The sequence below is a fragment of the Rattus norvegicus genome, chromosome 2 (assembly GCF_036323735.1).
Source record: "Rattus norvegicus strain BN/NHsdMcwi chromosome 2, GRCr8, whole genome shotgun sequence".
Classification (NCBI taxonomy): Eukaryota; Metazoa; Chordata; class Mammalia; order Rodentia; family Muridae; genus Rattus; species Rattus norvegicus.
This window is the reverse complement of record NC_086020.1, coordinates 155,319,119-155,340,209: the sequence shown is the minus strand read 5'-3', so window position 1 is coordinate 155,340,209 and position 21,091 is coordinate 155,319,119.

The following is a 21,091-nucleotide window of genomic DNA, read 5'->3' as shown; positions in this document are numbered from 1 at the left end:
ATTCATTGATTCTTTGTTTTATTTTATTGATTTCAGCCCTGAGTTTGATTGGGTATTCTTGCTTATTTGTTGTTGTTGTTCTATAGCTTTCATATGTGCTGTTAAGTCGCTAGTATGAACTCTCACTAATTTCTTTATGCAGGCACTTAGCACTGCTTTCATTGTGGCCCCTAAGTTTGGGTATGTTGTACACTCATCTTCATTAAATTCTAGGAAGTCTCCAATTTCTTTCTTTATTTCTTCTTTGACCCAATTTTTATTGAATAGAGAGTTATTCAGTTTCCATGAGTTTGTGAACTTTCTGTTGTTTCTGTTGTTAAAACCAGCTTTAATCCATAGTATTCTAAAAAGATACACTCTCAACAAAAACTAATCAAAAGAAACGTAGTAGGACACTTTGTACTCTTCAAAGAAAAAAGCCTATCAAGATGATGTCACAATTATGAATATCTATTCCCCAAGTGGAAGGGCACCTACATTTGCAAAAGAAATATTACTAAAACTTAAATTACACATTGAAACCCACACATTAATAGTGAGAGAGTTCAATACCCTCACCAATGGACAGGCATCTAAACAGAAACTAAACAGAGAAATAATAGAACTAACAGAAATTATTATTCAAATGGACCTAACAGATATCTACAGAACATTTTATTCAAGGACAAAAGAATATACCTTCTTAGCACTTAACAGAATCTTCTCCAAAATTGACCATATACTTGGTCACAAGGCAAGTCTCAAGAAAATTGAAATAATCCACTGTACCTTATCAGAACACTGTGAATTGAAGCTGGATTTCTTCTTAGGATTCAATGAAAATGAATGTACAATATACCCGAACTTATGGGACACAATGAAATCAGTACTAAGAGGAAAGATCATAACACTTAAGTGCCTTCCTAAAGAAATTAGTGAGAGTTCACACTGGTGACTTAACAGCACATGTAGAAGCTATAGAACAAAAAGAACCCAGAATTCCTAAGAAGAGTAAATGTAAAGAAATAATCAAACTCAGGACTGAAATCAATAAACTAAAAACAAGAGAGTATTACAAAGAATCAATGAAACAAAGTTGGTTCTTTAAGAAAATCAACATGACATAAAAAACCTTAGCCAAACTAATTAAAAGGCAGAGAGAGAATATTCAAGTTTAAAAAAAAATCAAACATGAAAAGGGAGAGATAACAGACACAAAGGAAATTCATTGAATTCAATGGTCTTATTTGAAAAACTTCTGCTTCTCAAACTAATCCACAAAATAAAAACAGAATGAACACTACCAACTTCATTTTTTGTGGTCATAGTCACCCTGATACCTAAACCACACAGAGACCCAACAGAGAAAGAGAATTTCAGACCAATATCTCCCTTCTGAATATTGGTGAAAACTATTCAATAAAGTCCTTGAAATTGAATCCAAGAACACATCAAAATGATCATTTTTCATGATCAAGTAAGCTTCATTCCAGAGATGTAGGCATCATATGAAAATTCATCAATGTAATTCATCATATAAACAAGCAAAAGTCCCATATGATTAGCTTATTAGATGCTGAAGAAGCCTTTGCCAAAATCCAACACTCCTTCATGATAAGTCTTGGAGACATCAGGGATACAAGACATATACTTAATCACAATAAATGCAACGTGTAGCAACTCAATAGCCAATGTCAAAGTAAACGGTGGTTTCTCAGAAAATCTACCCTAAGACCCAGCTATATAACTCCTTGGCATATACTCAAAAGAAGATCCACCATTCCTCAAGGCACTTGCTCAACCACGTTCATAGAAGCTTTATTCATAATAGCCAGAAACTGGAAACAAACCAGATGTCCATCAACTGAAGAATGGATACAGAAAATGTGTTACACTTAAACAATGGAGTATTACTCAGCCATTAAAAACAATGACATCATGCAATTTGCAAGCAAATAGAACTAAAAAAAAATATCATCCTGAGTGAAGTAACCCAGACTCAAAAGGACATGCATGGTATGTACTCATTGATAAGTGGGTATTAGCCATGAAGGATAGGATAACCATGGTACAAACCACAGACTCAAAGAAGCTAAATAACAAGGAAGGCCCAAGACTGCTCCCCCACCCCCTGCTAGTCCCCCAAGATAGGAGTCTCCTGGGCTGGCTAAGCACGATTGAAGTTGGCCAGGACAACTTCTTTCATGAGTCCCTTCTAATGGTGCATAGTCAGGCCTGACAAATATCCCACATAGGGATCCTGACCAGAGTCAGATCTTATACACCATCCAGGCTATGCAGGCCTTTGAGGAACACACACTGTCCTTCCCTTGCTAGCTCCCTTCCCTCACTAGTACAAAGTACAAGCGATGGTCACAGATGTTCAGAGCTCCAGATTTCACTTCTCCTAACCAGGGTTGTCATAGCAATGCTGAGGCCACCATATGCAATTCTGCATCATATTAGACCAAAAAAAAAATGAATGGCATTTTACTTGAGCAACTGTCAACTCCAGAGGATCGGTGTGAAGAAGTGAGCTAGTTAACAATATCTGCCTTCAGTCAGGATGCCAGGTCTAGAATCCCAGTTCCCTTATTCAGTGGCCAAGATTCGGTTTAAATCCATGAGATTAAGCTTTCTGAGCCTGTTTCTCATTGGTAGAATTGTCATCTCAGCATCTCCATGTGCAGTTGCTGTAGAGAATTAAATGAGGTAATTCATGTGAAGTGTGACGTGTGAGTGTCAGAGGATGACTTTCGTGTACCTTATTCTTTAATTTAAATTTTAGGAATGGTTCACTATGACGTGTGCCAAGTGCACCCCAGGCGGGGAGTAATCAGGTTGCCTGAGGGAAGCAGGTATGGTTCATGGGCACTCTTGGCTCCTTTGCAGCTTCACAGACAACTCTGAAATCTACAAGGGTATTGGAGTCACTTCAGTTCCCTGCTTCCAACCAATTCAAAGTTGTGGCATAGGGCCCTGGGGTAGGAGGCACTAGTTCAAATCAGAGTGGGATGGTCAGTTTGCCTATGAAGGAAGCCATTTCTGAGAGTGTCTGGTGCCAGGTGACTTATCGCAAGAAAGCCAACTCTTTGGACAGTTCTCATCCCAATTTGGGGTAGAAAAAGCCTGAGTGACTCAGAACTTCTTGAGAATTCCTCCTCCTGTCAGACTCACTTTATAGCGCACGTTGGCCTCAAAGTTGTGATTCTCCTGCCTTGGCATTCCTGTATGGGGATTCGAAGCATGGACCACCATGTTCAGCTTAATGAATCATCTTCTAAGAAGAAAGATGTTTCCTGCCTTGTAAAGTAGTAACTGTCATTTTTTAAGCTCACTCATAATATTTTTACTGGTTTACTCTTATTTATAATTATAAATTAATTATATTCAAAATTCATGCTTATATGTAAGTACACTTATTTACTCGTGTGTGTGTGTGTGCATGTGTGTGTGTGTGCACGTGTGTGTGCACGTGTGATTGTCATGGTGTGTTTGTGGAAGTCAGACAATAACTTTTATGTATCTTATTCTTTAAATTCTGTAAGTATGGATATTTTGTCTGCATGTATGTTTGTGTACTATAGACATTGAGCCTCAGTGTCCAGAAGAAGGCACTAGACTCCCTGGGACTAGAATTACAGATGTTTGTGAGGTGCCATATAGGTGTAGGGAATGAACTCGGGTCCTCTGGAAGAGTAGTCACTGCTCTGAACCACTGAGCTCCTTTTTTAGCTCCTTTGTTTTTGTTTGCTTGTTTGTTTTTTTTAACACATCATTTTCTCCCTTTCCTTTCCTCCATCCAACCCCTCCCTTTTACTTCACCTTGCTTTCTCTTGAAATCATGGCCTTTCTTTTGCAGTTGTTATTGTTATATATGGATGCCTAGATATCTAAGTACAACCTGCTAAGTCTATGAATGTGTATTAATTCAGGGATAACCACTTGGTACTGGATAATCAGTAAGGTGCCTCACCCTTGGGAAGGAGTATTTCTCCTGCTCTCAGCATCCCTGAGTTGCCTGTAGCTGTTTGTCTATGGGTGTCTCCTGTGCGTCTTGCACTTCGTGTTAGCCTGTCTATTGGTGGTGTATTCCTTCAGGCTTGGTTAGGCAGAATCCTATGGTGTTAGCATGGGGACAGATAGCTTTCTTCATGTTTCTAGGTGACAAAATGCAGAATTGTAGGCCTGCATCACGCTGCCACTGGGACGGATACCAGCTGTGTCATGCTGGTATCTTCATGGTTCATAGGAGTCACCACTGGGGAAGACTATCTGTTTCTTCCTTCTCTTGGAAGCTTGAATGGTGCCTTCTGGTACTAGGAAAGCTAGTCATAAGACTTCTCTGAGAACGCAAGAGTGGGTTTCTCATGCTTGGTATTAGAATTCTGTTATGTAGTCTATGGGTCTTGGGAAAAGAATTATCTGTTCAAGTGGGTCAACTTATTTGAAACACACACACACACACTCACTCTCTCTCTCTCTCTCTCTCTCACACACACACACACACACAGAGAGAGAGAGAGAGAGAGAGAGAGAGAGAGAGAGAGAGAGAGAGAGAGAGAGGAGAGAGATCTATGTATTGTTCATGCGATAAACTTAGGTTAAAAAATAATACTGTGAATCTGTATGGCTTTCTCAGACTCCCTTAGTGAAATTCATCCCCCTTCTTCTGTGTTGACTTCTTTTCTCCCCAGCCAAGTCCCCAGTCTTACCTATTTCCTCCTTCAAATCACTTATATTCTTCTGTTCTCCTCCAACACGGGAGTTGATTTTCTCCTTCTACTATGTGGGTCTCAGGGATCAAACTCAGATTTGGTAGCAAGAAACTTTTACCCACTGAGCTGCCTGGTCAGCTCAGTATTTTTACATTACACAACAGCACACATAGAGATCTCACTGCTATGACAACACGGTCTTCTAGAAAATCCACTGGAAGGAGCAGGGCATCTACAATGAACTCTTTGAATGAACAGGAATATACTCTAAAATAATGATATAAGTCCAATATTGTAAATGTGGCAGTTTGTCATCATTGGCGTGAGCCAGATTTATCTGTAGGAAATATAAACATTACAATGTTCTGACAGGTATGGACTTATCAGGTATAATTTTCAACCCTGTCATAACTACATGAGACTACAATGCCATATACTATCTACCATTGACCTCAATGATATTATGTGATGAACAACTGTATCTTTTATAGAAATGCACTCCCACGCTGTCCATTTGTTTAAATCATTACATGCTTCCCAGGCACGCTAGAATCAATACCAACTATCAATCACGTCCTTGGGCCGTCTTTCATCATCTGTCACTTTCTCTAACAGTATCTGCCATTCTCAAGTGATATGCACGATTGTGGAGATGACAATGAAATCCGAAGCAAAGGGCAATCGTGGGTTTGGTGTATGATGTAGTTCACACAAACCAGCAAGTGTGACGCTGGAGACTTGTAGGACTTTACACTTGAGCCTGGAAAGTAGAGGGGAACAGTTACCAGCAGAGGAAACTGGCCAGTGAGATTTGGCAGGCATGTAGGTGACTCAGTCAACAGCTCCCAGTTTTCCTCCCTTGCCTCTAAGTTCAAGCTGAGAAGACTGAAACCTCTTTTCCTGGTCTCCCTGCAGCTGGTTGAAACCAGAATGCCAGGATCCAAGCCCAGTTTTGCCTCTTACTAGCTATGTGACCCTGAGACATTCACATCACCTCCGTTTGCAGATCTTCGAAATGTAACTGCTTGGCACGTCATAAGGATTAAGTGACTTATTGTATTTACTGTTCTCACAATAGCTTTGCTATGTAGTAAATGCATAGTCATTGTGAACAGGGGCCAAGGACTCATGATTGGCAGTTATGGACTGTTTATTTGGGATAAGAGATGACTCCTGAAGTTTACTCTGGAAATCGGGCAAGCCAAAGCCTAGAAGTCCACAAGTCCTATGTCACCTCATCACCCTTGGCCGAGGAGATAGATGTCAACACCCAAACGGGTGAATTCCAAGGTTATCAGCACTGCCACTCATACAAGGCTAGTCCAGGGTCAAGACATTCTTTAGACATTCTTTCCTTCCTTTTCTGATACCCTTCTATTTTCTTATGCTTGGTTTTCTCAGCTCTGGATCTGCTCACAAAGGGTTGTGATTCATGCTCCTTTCCCCTCTGTAATGTTGATCCATAACTGGAGTGTGTAATCTTAGTCAGTTATGTCCTGCTGCTATCAGAGAGTCTTAGCGCTGGTCCACCATGCCTGCACGTTTCTACTGAAAGGTTTCAGACTCAGAGTGCAAGGGGACCCTGAAATAGATTATCCTTTTGGGTAAGAAGTTTGTTAGAAGAGTTATTTACATCATAGACAGACAGACAGCCGGAAGGCTGGGCTTCTGAGGAGAGTTTAGGGCTATGTAACAGAATGACAGTTCCTTCTTACAAATTTCAGAGTAAGCAGAGAAGTTTGATGCCGCCTGGTTGAAGAGTTGCCCATAGTATGTACCTGCAGCCAGGCTGTCTCTGAATCACCCAGGAGTGTGGGAGGGCAATATTGTAGAAAAATAAGTTACTTTGGAAATCAAATTATTGTACTAGTAGAAATTGTCACAACTCAATCAAAATGGAAGCGCTTTACAAAATGGTGTGGCCCTGGCTAACACCGACTGTTACATTTAGTGTTCAATACTTACTCTCCCTTATTCAGACTGGGGTGGTGGGAGCTAAAGCAATGACTCAACAGGTAAAAACCTCCACTACTCTTGCAGAGGACGTAGGTTTGGTTCCCAGCATTCAAATCAGATATTTCATAGCCACTTGGAGCTCTTGCTTTAGGGTATAGACACTCTCTGCTGGCCTCTGTGGGCATGGAAGTCAGGTCTATACACAGTCGCACAATTCCAAAAAGAAAATTTTTAAAAAATTAAAAAAAAAGTCTTCTTGAGAAGTATCTAAGTGTCTTCCAGTCTGCTGTGTTTCCCTAACAGTGCTTCAATTTTCCCCACTCCCTACCACAATCTCCTTAGAGATCTACCAGGCTTTTGTTCAGTGAAGGACATCCCGTTTGGAAGTTACTGTTGGTCTCTTGAGCAATTTCAATGTCAAATGCGGAAAATGTTTCTGTAATCATAATAATTTCCTGTCCTCCATAAATTAGCTCATCTAATCTCCAATCATATTTTGAATGATTATATCGATGATGATAAACACCTCAGCTACAGCCAGGTTTTCAGAGATTTTTATTTTGCATGGACTGCCATCTTGGAGAATCGCACGAACCCACTATGTGAAACTTACGAAACAGAGCATTCTTAGTTTCACTTCAGCAAGCTGATTCGGTAAGTCATGTGAAACTTCTGACTTTAGCAGAAAACGCATTTTCTAAGGCTGCACAGGTAGAAAGGCATGGAGGTTCCTTGGTGACATGATTCCACCCCACTCCCTGTAGTGGTTTTGTGTGTTCTGTGATAGTTTGACAAGGTCGTTCAGCTTGCACTGTTGAACTGAACAGTTAATCAAACTGTGATATTAATGTATATTTTAAGCAGGTCAGGGCTGTGTTTTCTACAGGTAAAGGAAACTGAGGCTGTATCAGGTAGCCATGGTGGGGGCCATAATGTAGAGATGTTGTCTTGAGGCAGTTTTTTAAGCAAGGGCAGAGGGCATTTAGAAGATGACCATTGTAAAGTCTTTCTTTTGAATATCTCCAAATTTGCTTCAGTTATCTGTCCCTGACTCCTTGGAACCTCTTTCTCCCACTATCCTAAACCAAGGAGAACCTGCCAATCAACTCAAACAGTGAGTCTGTACAGAACCAAGAACTTTATTTGGAGTGTTAGGGCTGAAGGGCTAGAAGACAGAGTAGTGGCTTATGCAGGGGTTTGGGGGAAGAGCTCAATTAGACAAGATAATTAAGTTGTTTAAAGAGAAACTTTTATTGAAGTTTGAAAAGAATGTCGAGTCTACAAGGGCTTGTGCGCATGTGCACAACAGAGCACCCCGAAGGCCAGTCTGATGTAGCGCTGATGTATATCTTAACACAGTGAACACAACCTAATTATCTGGATGCTCAGAGTCAGGTGGGCAAAGCTCCCGTGCCGAGAAGAGCCGGAGATGTGCTTAAATCTTGCTTCTTACAGGAGCCTCCAGCCTCCATGTGACTTTCTTGTGTTTGCTTGGTTTTGTTTATGAGGTCAGTATTCTCAGGTAGTTCAAGCTGGCCTTGGATGTCACATCCGCTTGCCTCAGCTTCCCACAAGCTGGGATCACAGGTGTGCAGCCTCCTGTTTCTCTTCAGACAGAGCTTCCTTTCCTGTAAACGTTCAGCCCCATTCTCTTCCCAGTGCTGTGGTTCACTGCATCCAAGACACTTACTGACAGGGTCACACTCTGGGCAAAGACCTGTACAAATTTCAGAACAGAGTTGACGGCGGGTGTGTGGGTCGAAAAGGAGGACAGGCAAGTGAGTAAGGAAACAGGCTGTGTTCAGACTATTGTGGGAGGGGAAGTTTGCCTGGCATCAAGGTCAAAGTCTCTCATCAGGGACTAGGTGTTAGCAAAGAGACCTGACAGTTGGTATCGAATTGTCCTGGGGGAAGTCTGTGTCAGTCAGCTCAACTAGATTCTTGTTTGGGAGAGAAAGCAGGAAACAGCTGAACTAACAATTCACTGGAGAGAGAACAGGAAGGGAGGGTCTGTGTCTGGTGCTTCCACAGATAAACAAGAGGCCACTCCGAATCTTATGAAATCCTATTGGGAAGGCTGGTCCGTTATCAAAGTCCTGCTAGCACCAAAGGCTGCAGAATTTCAGAAAAGGCTCAGATGGTTACCTGTCCCTGTTTGTCAGAAACAGGGTTCAGGAAAGCCCAATATGATTAGAGAGTCTAATTTATAGACCTAACTCCAGTGTGAAGAAAGGACATCATAGCTCCTGGATCCAGGGAGAGGTCTGAATAAAGACACCTTTGCCCAAACGCTCTGCTTCGTGCCTTCACAGCAGTCGAGGCACTATTTGCTGCACTGGGCAGACCGTTCATTAATGCATGGAAACGGTAGGTGCCAGAGAGTCTGGAAAGCAGGTGCTCACTCAAGGCAAGAGTTGCCCCTCAGTTTCACATGTGGGAGTGTGGGTCTGATGTAGAAGGGAACTGCATGTTTTCCTGAGAAAGTGGAAAAGCAGACTTTTAAGTGAAATCTAAAGTATTATTTTTAATTAAAAATAAATTAATATTGCTAAATAATGATTTCATTATAGCAAGTAAAATTTACTCTAAAAGTAGAAGACAGGGCTGGGAAATGGCTTGGTGGGTAAAGCATTTGCCTAGCAGATGTGAAAACTATAGGGTTCAGGTCCCCCAAACCACATAAAAAGCTAGGTGGGCGTGAATCCTGGCTTCTGGAGGTGAACACGGGATCCCAGAGCAAGCCGGTGCAGTGAGAAACCTTTTTCAATATATGATGGTGGAGAGATGTCTAGGAAGCTACTTGGACATCAGCTTCTGGCCTCTACACTCATGGGTATGTATGTGCACCTACACATACGTGCAAATGTGCACACACACACACACTACATACACATATATTTTCAAAACAAAACAAAAACACAAATAAAAAAAGGAACAAAAATTGTTCGATGTTAAAGTGAGCTTTAGAAAAACATTTGCTGGGGCTGGAGAGGTGGCTCAGCGGTTAAAAGCCCTGACTGTTCTTTCAGAGGTCCTGAGTTCAAATCCCAGCAACCACATGGTGGCTCACAACCATCTGTAATGAGATCCGATGCCCTCTTCTGGTGTGCCTAAGACAGCTACAGTGTACTCACATTCAATAAATAAATAAATAAATAAATAAATAAATAAATAAATAAATAAATCTTCTTTAAAATGCTGAAAAAGATTTGTGGTTGGTCTATTGTTTTAGACCAAGCTCATGTTTGAGATCCAACAGCCCAACACTGTTGTTTATGCAATTTCCTAAGAAGCCAGGTACAAGAGAGAAAGGAAGTGAGTTTTCAAAGAGGATGTTAGCTTTCACACTGAAAGGTGTCTTCTCTGCTCTAACCTTTGTAAGGAATGTAAGTTGGAAACAACCAATCTACACTTTGTTCGTTTCTGTTTTCTTCAGTCCTTCATGTCTTCAAAGGCAACCTTCTCCAACCATCGGAACGCTTATTCCATTGTATAAAAAGAAGCATTGTCTGATACTACTTTTGCAGTTAAAAATGGATGTGGCTGAAAGGAAGTGTGTTGTGACTTCGTCATTAGACACTGGCTTAGTTAATGTTCCTTGGTGTGGAGAGACACTATGACCAAGGTAACTTATTAGAGGAAGTGTCTAGTTGGTGGCACTGGAGTAGGAACTGAGAGCTTACATCTCCATCTACAGGTGGGAGGCAGACAGAGAGAGCAAGACTAGACCACCGTGGGCTTTTGAAACCCCAAAGCTCACTCTCAGTGACATACCTCCCCACAACAAGGCCACACCTCCCAATCCTTCCTAACTGGAAGAGCTTTGTAGAAATTAAAGCTTATCCTATCTCCAGCCATTCACAATTTCCTTATTATTTACAATTGTAAATAAGTGAACATAACCTTATCTCTGCAAAACAAAGCAAATTTAAAAAAACTATTCAAATATACAGCCTATGAGGGGGGTCATTCTTATTCAAAACCCCCACAGACAGCCATTGTCTTAGTCAGGGTTTCTATTCCTGCACACATATCATGACCAAGAAGCAATTTGGGGAGGAAAGGGTTTATTCAGCTTACACTTCCACATTGCTGTTCATCACCAAAGGAAGTCAGGACTGGAACTCACACAGGTCAGGAAGGAGGAGCTGGTTCAGAGGCCATGGAGGGATGTGACTTATTGGCTTGTTTTCCCTGGCTTGCTCAGCTTGCTTTCTCAGACAACCAGGACCACTAGCCCAGGGATGGCACCACCCACAATGGGCAGGGTCCTCCCCCCTTTATCACTAAGAAACTGCCTTACAGCTGGGTCTCATGGAGGCATTTCCTCAAGGGAGGCTCCTTTCTCTGTGATAACTCCGACTTGTGTCGGGGTGACATACAAAACCAGCCAGTACAACCATTGAGAAAACAGGAGAGCACCAACTTGCCAACTGCAATGTAGATTTTTTTTCTAGTTATAGCCTACAGATATAACTTCATTCCTTCAATGTGAGGAAGGCCCAGCAGCAGACATTCCATGTCATAAGAGGAGATCCATGAGAGAGGAGAGAAATGAATCATGAGGGTCACCCAGCTGGTGACTTTCATAGCCCAAGTTGGAAGCCAGCAATGCACGACTACAGTTGCTCCTGGGGCTTCCAGCACAGCCCAGACCCAATCTTCTCCTCTATGAATAGGGAAATGGGATCAGCATGCTTTTCTTTTGCAGCTCCAGCATTCTGGGCAGCTTCTCTAATGCAATTTGCAATTCCAAGGAAGATTCAAGCAAGCTTGTTAGCTCTCTCCCAGCTCAGTTTAGAAAGTAAGCTCTACACTCACTCCCAAGACAGTTGGCTGACTTATTTTTTAAGCTCCTGTCTCCTTCTGGTGCAGAATCTAAAATGACAATTGTGACCTTAAGAGAAAAAAGACAGGGGGAAAAAAAGAAAAGAAAAGAAAAGGACCAAAAGCAGGGAAACCAAAAAAAATTTTTTTTATTGGGTTGATGACTGAAGAACAAGGAAAATCAGTTGTAAACAACTGCTTTTAACTCACTGAGCTACCTCTTCTCTCATTTATAAGAAAGACAAAAGTCGAATTGTAGATGGCCAGAGATAGGATAAACTCTAACTACTACAAAAGTCTCTTCAGCAATCACAGGTGATAGATTCTGTCAGGGCTCAGGTCCCAACACCCCTCAGAAAGGAGCCGTGGTGTGCTGAGAACTTTGGGCAGACAGCATTGAAGGGCCTTAGAGACACTCCTTGTCCTGTCTTGACACACCTTCCTGTTTCCCATCTCCTTCTCCCAAAATGGATCACAGAAAACACACACACACACACACACACACACACACACACACACACACACACACACACACACACACTGTCCCAAACATGTGGCACATGCAGCCAAGGAGACTCTGAAGCAGTGAACCTTGCAGGATTTTCCATCACTGTGCTGACCCAGTGACCTTTCACCCAGTCTCATTCCCACATTGCTGTCTGTTTTTCATTGACTTCAGACATAAACATAGACTTCTTCCAAGTGCAGAGGTCATCATTCTGAGTGTTTAACCAAATATATTTGTTGTGTTTTTGTCTTGCCAACTTGTATTTTGCTGTAGAAGTATTGACCTCATATAACTTTTTTGAGGGGTAGATATAGGTACCACATCTGCCTCAACTCTAAGCTTGTTATCTGATTTATCTGGATTCTCAACAAAAAAATTAGCAACTATAAAGCCTAACTTTTTTGTTATTGTTGTTGTTTTGTCTTTGATTTTTTTTTCTAGGTACTTGCTATGTAGCCCAAACTAGCTTTGAACTCAAAACCCTGCTGCCTCAGCTTCTGAGCGTTGAAAAACCAGCTTGTGATTCTTTATGGGTGTCTGAATAAAAGAGTTGATTAAGCTGTTGGAGAAGTCAGCCAGAAAGAAAGGACCAGGTTCTGGGATACATTCCCACAAGTACTGGCAGCAGTTGGAAAATATTCATCAGGCCAGAGATATGAATGTAGTATCTTTATGGGCATGTCTATGGGCAGCGGGCTAGGAGGAAGAGGTTAGCAAATGCTGTCTCTCTCAATTGCTATTCAGATTACTTTTTGAAACAGGATCTCTCATTGACCTTGGAGCTCATGGATTTACTCAGATAAAGCCAGTGATGGGGGTGTTGGGCCGATCAGTTTTTGTTTTTGTTTTTGTTTTTGTTTTTTTTGTAAGTGAGAAACATGGATCTAGAAGTGAATTTCCTCTAATTTGGCAGTACAAGACTGCCATGGCAGTACAAGACCTTTTCAATGGGACCATAAAAGTATTTTTATAGAAATACCTTTTTCATGAAACCATAGACTTGCTTGAGATGGGGGAAGGCAACACTATCCTTGTCACTGTAAAGAAACTATTTTATCACAGAGTAGATTTTCTTTAGTAAGTTCTTGACATATGTAAGAATCCTCTTTGGTTGTTAAACTGTCTACAGCTACAGGGAAATAAACCTCGGTCTTCCTACTTTGACTTCAAAGAGTGAAAAACCTGCATTCTCAAAGACCTATTGACACAAGGCTTGGGAAAGTCTTTAATGTTGCAGAAATACAGTGTTGACAATGTTTTCAAAGTTTGGCAAGCATTGGTGCTGAAGATGTCCATAAAGCTTGGGAAGGTCTTTAATGTCTCAGCTCTATGGGTCCTCGGTTAGTTACCTAATCTCCAACAAGGCCACACCCCCCAATCCTTCTCAAACAGTTTCACCAACTAAAGACCAAGCATTCAAATATATGAGCCTATGGGGGCCATTCTCATTCAATGTACCACAATGTCCGACCCTGAGCTTTTTGTCCTGTGCCTCAGTCATGTCATTTTATGCAGAATGTTTTCTTCCTTCCCTCCACAGATCTTTACGTCCTGTAGCCTCCTTGTTGAAGCACAGCTCTCTGCACCAGATTACTCACCTTTCATTTCACTTCCTGCATAGTGACTTCTAGCATTGTTAACCAGTGTTCTACTGAAGCCATTTAATAAAGTTTAGAAATGTGTTCTTTATTTTTTGAAATGATTTTTGTTTTCTATAAACTTTGTCACCAAAATGGTTTACAAATAAAAAAATATCATGATCTGACCAGACCCACAGTCAATCCATCTCACAAACTATAAAGTTAGAATAGCTCTCTCTGGAGCTATAGAGCTTCACGTTGGACTTTACATTTTCTATTTTAATGCTCTTCCTAGGTCACTTCATGTATTTTATGTCCCTTCTCATGCCAAAGTTTTTGACTGATAAAAGGAAATTATTATTACTATCAGAACCAACTATATTTAGATTTTAAAAACTATACACAAGCAGCACGTCAAAGCATATAGAAGTTTTGCTTGCTATGGTGTGGGAGGCGGCTCAGCATGTGCAGAGCTTGTCATGTAAACACGGGGAGCTGACATTGAACCTCAAGAATTCATATAGAGCCAAATGCAATCACACCTGTAATCTCTGCTCCTATGGTGAGATGGGAGCCAAAACAGAACTCCCAGAAACTCATGTTCTATCTGGTATACAGATTGATAAACAACAAAGAAACTGTGTTAAACAAAGAAGAAAGCAGGACCAAGACCAAAGGCTGTCCTCTAACTTTAGTAGGCCATGATGTATGCACCGGTCTACATTTATACACACGAACACATGCACACACACACCGTTCAATCACACATCATACACATACTAATAAATAAGTAAACTTTTGCTTAATCATTTATATTTTAGTATGTTACCTATTAAAATTATTTTTATCATATACATACATGCAACATTAAATGGAGTCAGAAGGTTGTATCTTTATGTGTGTGTGTGTGTGTGTGTGTATGTAATTTTAAAAAGAGCACAACTTTGAGAGGTAATGGAGAGATATGAAAGGGCTTGGATGGAGAAAAGAGAAGAGGGAGGAAATTATATAATTATACTTCATTAAAAAGTCCCCCCCCCAAAAAAAAACCACCCATACAGAAGGGGAGGGGGAGGGGTTAGGGGGATGTTGGTCTGGAAACTGGGAAGGGGAATAACAATTGAAATGTAAATAAGAAATACTCAAGTTAATAAAGATGGAAAAAAAGTTTTCCCCCAATTAAAACTTATTCACAAGTAATTAGTATCTATTGCTTAATTTAATACACCATGTTAATATCTCAAGTTATCGAGACAAGTGTATCTGCAGGTGTGTGCATATATACACATGTCCTTACATGTGCTAGGGTGTATGTGTGTGTGCAGGGTTCAGAGAAGCTTAAGGCTCTGTTCCTCAGGTGCTAGCTACCTTGAGGCTGTGGGCCTTAGGGATTCTATCTCCATGTCCCCAGTCCTGGCTTTCTGTTAAGGCTTAAACTCCTTAGGCTTGCAGGACAAGCATCTTCCTGGATGAGCTATGTCCCCAATCCTGAAACAGATTTTTGAGCTATAAGTGTCCATTTACAAATTATACTCCATAAATATACTTGTTATTAACAACTATGTCTGACTTGCCTGTAGAAATTGTGTGAGTAAAACTAGTTAGCCATCATCCCTAGTGTCTCCATTTCATAGCCTGAGGATGGTAGGTCGTCACTGTCTAAGCCAGAGCTCTAACATTAAACACGAGTGTTTCGTGGATTGGAAAACACTCACCTGTCCAGGCATGGTTGTTCACACCTGTAACCCCAGCACTCAAGAGGCAGAAGCAGGACTGCAGTCTGGAGGCCAGTTTGGGTTACATATTGAGACCTTGTTTTTAAAAGAAGGAAAAAAAGATTAAGATTGAAGTTAACACTGTTTCCTATTGCGGCAGTCTACACAGTGAGACATTCACTTACAAATGGGGTTTTTTAAATAGACATTCATTTATTTTACAGGGAGTTTCACAGCAATCTTTCAAAATTCCCTACTGTTCCTGTGGGTCTGATTCCAGAACTTGGGAGGTGGAACCAAGAAGATAAGGAACTCAAGGTCTTCATTGTCTACACAGTGAGCTCAAGGGTAGCTGTGTTACATAAGAGCCTGTCTCCAAAACTCAAAATTAAAAATCTAGAAAATGCCAAAAGTTCATATTTTGGAAACTGATTTCATTGCTAGGTTGTGTCTTTCTATGGCTGAGTGCTCAGTTTGCTTTTGCCACAGGTCCCAGCTGTAGCCTTCTGTACTCATGGTGACTTCTCACAGGAAGGGACACTGGGGTCGTGGGGCACACAGCTGTTTATCCTGTCCTCCAAGAATCTTAGCCTTTCTGTCTCGACCTCATATAACACTCTTTATCAAGTTACACAGAGGACATAGCGCTTGGGCATCTAGCGGTATCCCAGGAGCCCTTCAAATGCTCACAGCTTCTTCACGTTTACAATCACAGGCTGCTGAGGGTTTTGTCAATAACGTGGTCAGGTGTCATATGCATCTTACCAGACCACAATGCTGTAAGCATTTTAGAGCCATCTGGGGCCTTGTGTATACTGAGCCCCATCCTTGTTCCTTTAGATGTATCCATACGTACCTTTAGTGGCTTTATAAAACTGCAAAATACTCAGAGGTTAGCATTATGTCTTTTCCAGACAATGGGCAGGGCAAGGCAACATCCTAAACAAGCATCCCATAACTAATAGTGAAGTTACAAAGACAACCTTGATGAAGGAACACTGAAGTCCATTGTTATCTGTTCTTGGCAAGTGTCAGGTGATCCCAGACATTGACGAGAAGATACTGAAGTGGAACAGAAGCAAAGTCCAACACAGCATGAGAAGGTCCCACCCATTCGTATCAATAGCTTCTTTCACAGATCAAAATTGGGTGCCAAGCATGAATAGGAGGCACTAACTTATTTAACTCTGTAATCCTCAGTTATTTTTTCTGAATGTTTGTACTTCATTGAGCTCTTCCACAGAGTCTTGCTAATATTTCTCTACTCTTAATGAACTCGGTACTCAGGGTCATGGGGAAACATGGCCCCGCCCTCTCCAACTGCACCTGTTAAGTCCTTGGGCCAGAGAGACTCTGGGATGGTACTGCGGATGTAGCTGCAGCTCTCCCCTCTCATGCACCGTATCTGGCTGGTGGGGGGTGTTTCTGGCTGAGCAAACCATCTCTTTGCCTTAGCATGCATGACATTTTGCTGGAGGGAAATGTACCCTTCTCAGTCTGAAGAGACAATTACCCACCCCTGGGACAGGCTTGATCATCTTTGCCTGTATTGTTCTATCACAGGTGTCTTCTGATCCTTCCAGAGATGCTGTAGCACACAGTTTGGCTTTCTATTAATTCTTACTTAGGAGATCCAGGTGACATGAATGCTGCCACTTTTTGAGAAACCCAGACAGACCTCTGCCTCTGCTTTACCATTTTCTCATCTCTACGTTGCTCCCTCACTTTAAGAACACTCTTTACATGCTGGTTTAAGTCACTATATCTGTGAAAGCATTCCCTGTTTTATAAAGATCTTGCTCTACCAAAGGGTTCAGAAAAGTCACTAAACATTCATACCAGCCTTGAGACCTCTGCTGGATCAGCCTTTTCTTTAACTCCTCTGTGAGCGTAGCTCTATCCAGCACGATGAACGGGGCTTCAATTTACAGCTTCTCTTAGTCCTCGTTCTCTTAACAGTACCTTTCCCTCCTCTCTTGTATTCTAATCCTGGACTTTTGGGGACCTCACATGGAGATGACCATGTGCTCCGAATGACTCTGATAAGTGAGTCCAGCAGGGACAGACTTCCCTCACACAGTACAAGTTATGCAACCTTTGCCTTGAGGGGAGGGGTGGGATGCGAAGTTATATTGCTCAGGTTTTCGACCTCCATAGCAGTCAGACTGACCCTATTCACTCCCATGTCCCACAGCCTCACAAGCCATGCTGTGACAGGCTCTTCCGTTGCTTGTTTAAAAGTCTTCCCAAAGTCCAGCAGTTCAAGTGCTGAGCATTCCCTGAGCTTCCTGGTTTCTTGCATCAGACCACTGTTAATGCCTCCGTCTTACTTTGGATCACAGATTTCTCCTCCTTTCCAATTAAAGGTTGGAACCTCGGGGTGTCTTCTATTGCTTCACCTTATTCTCTGTCTTCTTCTCCATCCCCGGATCTTCCCATAGAGTCCAGGTTCTAGGAGGGGCTTTTGCTAACCTGAATAAGCTCTGGGAGTGAGCCTTGCTACCAGCCTCCACCCTGCTTCCCTTGAATCCACGGATAAAAGACATAGACGCACACAGTTCTTCAATTTCAACTTGCCCTCTGACACAATTGCTGGGCCATGCTTATTGCCCTTGTCAATATTCTTAGCTCTGCGCCTCTCCACCTGCCCTCTGCTTTAGTTGCTCAGCTATACCTGGTCCCCGTCAAACACCCTCAGCTGCCTGCCTGTGGGAGCTTCCTGTGTGACCACTCTGTGTGAGATCTCACCTTTTCTCCATCAGAAGCGTGGCAAACTCTGCCTCTTTTCCCTTGCATCTGTCTGCTTTCCTCCAGGGACATGGAAGGGCCACCTATCCCTTCCACCCAGCAATTGGCCCAAGGCTTCTTTACTGACAGATCAAGAACCAATCAGAGAACAGGACCTTAGCATCAGAACCAACCCTACACTTTTGAGCACAGATATAACTTGTACTCTCTTTTCCTTCTGACCCCTAGTCCCTAAGAATTCACAAGCGAACACCTCTGTCTCATTCTCTCTTTTATCTAATTTGCCCAACAGATCAAAGGCTAACACGGAGGATGTGCCTCATCTCCCTTTCTTGTTACAATTGCTCCTTCACACAAGCAAATTCCTGCTTGCCACCATCTCAGCCTCAGACATATTCCTAGCCACAAACAACAGTGGTCAGACAACCTATGCCATGGCTTGTACACAACATCAGCCCTTATCTCAAAGACTTCAAATCAAAGCTAATCTCAAAGACTGAAAAATCTCTTCTATACCTTGAACTGTTTCAGGGCGTCTCTGTAATCACAGGATGGAGCTCGTTCGTCAATCAGGCCACTCCACAGAGTCAAAGACTGCCGTGCTGGGATTCCTTCCCCCATAGAGACTCCTAATCCTGATGGCTTAGCCTTAGAATTAAGTCTCACTATCCGTAACAAGAACCGTGTAACTGCTGTCATGGCACAATGGCCCATTAGCACACAACATACAGGAAAAGACAAATTCATTGGAAATTCCTCAGTGGATTTGTCCCCCCTAGGCTTCTCAGCCTCAGCTGTATGCCTTGCTATCCATATCTAGGTCCGTGCACTCACTCCTCTGTAACTTTGCTTCTGTTTTGTCCCTGTTGTGGTGCTAATTATGTTGTGGCAAAACTTTTCCTAGGAGGGAGCCACAACACATGTTTACTTACGCTAGATAGGGAACCCACTACACACCAAATTCCGATACCAAGAGTCCAACTTGGTGAGCCAGGAATTTAATTGGGATTACTAATAGGAGTACAGGTGAGGGTTTGCTTACATCAGCAGAAATGACTCAAAGACAGCTGCATCACTAAAGCCCACCCCAGCATGAATGACAGCTCACAACAGCTGGGAACCTGGAGGATACTGCCCGGTCGCAGGCAGCTCCTGTATGAGAGTGTCCTTTCCAGGTGCTTCCATTGGTCTAACCCTCTTCCAGGCAGCCTGGCTGGTTTGTTTCTTCTACTCACTTGGTCTGGTCCCAGAGTCTTCTTTGTAGCTGGCTTATCTGAGAAGGACCCTCAACGTTTATTTCTTACTACGGCAGGGAGGGGCTTAGAGAATGTGGTCAGTTTCAGGGACTTCTGGAAGCTACTTTGAGTTGCTGGCCTTTCTGGTTAAAGAACTTCCCAACAGGATGGAATGTTTCAATCTTGGAGGAAACTGTTACTTAACAAGACACAGGTCAGCATGCTCACGCCTCCAAGCCACTCTCAGTGTGCTTCAAGGATCCCACCTGGAAGACGAAGCATGATATTGTTCTCAAGGACTCTGCCTCAGGAAACTCAAAGGTGCCAAGAGTCAATAGATGAAGGGGAGGGTAGAGTTGAAAGGCTACATGCCAGGTGTGGTACCAGTCAGAACTGCTTGTCCTCATCTCAACTTTGCAGCTAACCTTAACCTCCTGGGGCTAGTAACAAGAATACAAGTTTTTGTTTTTGTTTTTGTTTTTTTGCAAGTTAAAAATCACAGGAGACTTTGTGCTTTGTGTTAGTCGATGTGTAGAATTAACGAACATAGATGGACATTCAGTACTGGGCTGCTATTGGAGGTGACTAGTGGTGTTGCATTCAGTAAATCGTTAGAATGTTTATGATCTTTTCCCTAAAAATGTTGAGTTTTCTTTTAAAAATTTAAGCTTAATTTTTATGTGTACATATGTTTTATCCGCACGTATATCTATGAACTATATACCGAGGCCAGAAGGATGTTACATCTGTAACTGGAGTTACAGATGGCTGTGAGCTGCCCTCTGGGTGTTGGGACTCCAACCTGGATCCTCCGGAAAAGCAGCCAGGGCTAACTGCTGAGCCGTCTCTCCTGATCCAGGGAGAGTTAATTAGCAGTTAATATCCTAGTCATCTAGGTGCAGATTCTCTGTAGGGAGCAGTGGTCTAAGAAAGGGAAACTAGGAAGTTAGTGCCTACAGACTTTAGAAAGGTTACCCCATTTTGATTTAAAAAAAATGTCCACAAGTTGGCCTCATACTTCTTACATATGGCACCAGCTGGTATTCCTGAAAGGGGGAGTTGGAAAGTTTTCTTTTTAAACTCACCACAATTTAGAAGAGTCGTTTTCAGTCGACCAAGTCCAGGAACCACAGGTGTTAAATTTCTTAGTTAAATCCAAATTGTGATTGCACCAAAGGGCCACTAGATGTCGCTGTGAATCAAAACTTTTTAGACAGAACTATCCCAAACCACCTGAAAGGTGTGATACTAAACTCAAGTGCTTCTCTCTCACCAGTGCATCCGTTTAGAGGATTCTCTTTACCCTACTTGAAGACATCACCTCCATAGCTCACTGTTTTTTTCCCCCAGACTGGTGTTTATGCCACAGAGGACAAGGCAGCCATGTACCCGGGTGACTAGAAACAGAAGGCCCAACAGTCTGGGTTAAGATGCTGGTGAGCTGCCAGTCAGAAAGGAGGTTGCTTGGCCAGGTCTGATGAATCCCAAATGCAATGGGTTGTACTCAGCCCTGAGAGCATCATGCCCAGATCTGCTTCTTGGACAACCAGATCCTAGATCCTAGTGCTGCCACCATGTTGTTTAACAAAACCCTGGAGACCGAGGGAGCCCGGAGGCAGAACACGTATGGTACAGAGATCTGGAGAAAGGAGTAATTGGTTAGAGTGATCCTACATTCTCTGTAGAGAAGGGGAGATTGCAGGCGATGGGGGTGGAGCTTGGGGAAGGGACTGAGTGTGGGGACATTTTTGATCTGGGGTGGCTTGGGGCTATACACTGGATGAATTGGAGATAGGGTTTTTCCGCACAAATGGGAGAGCATGAA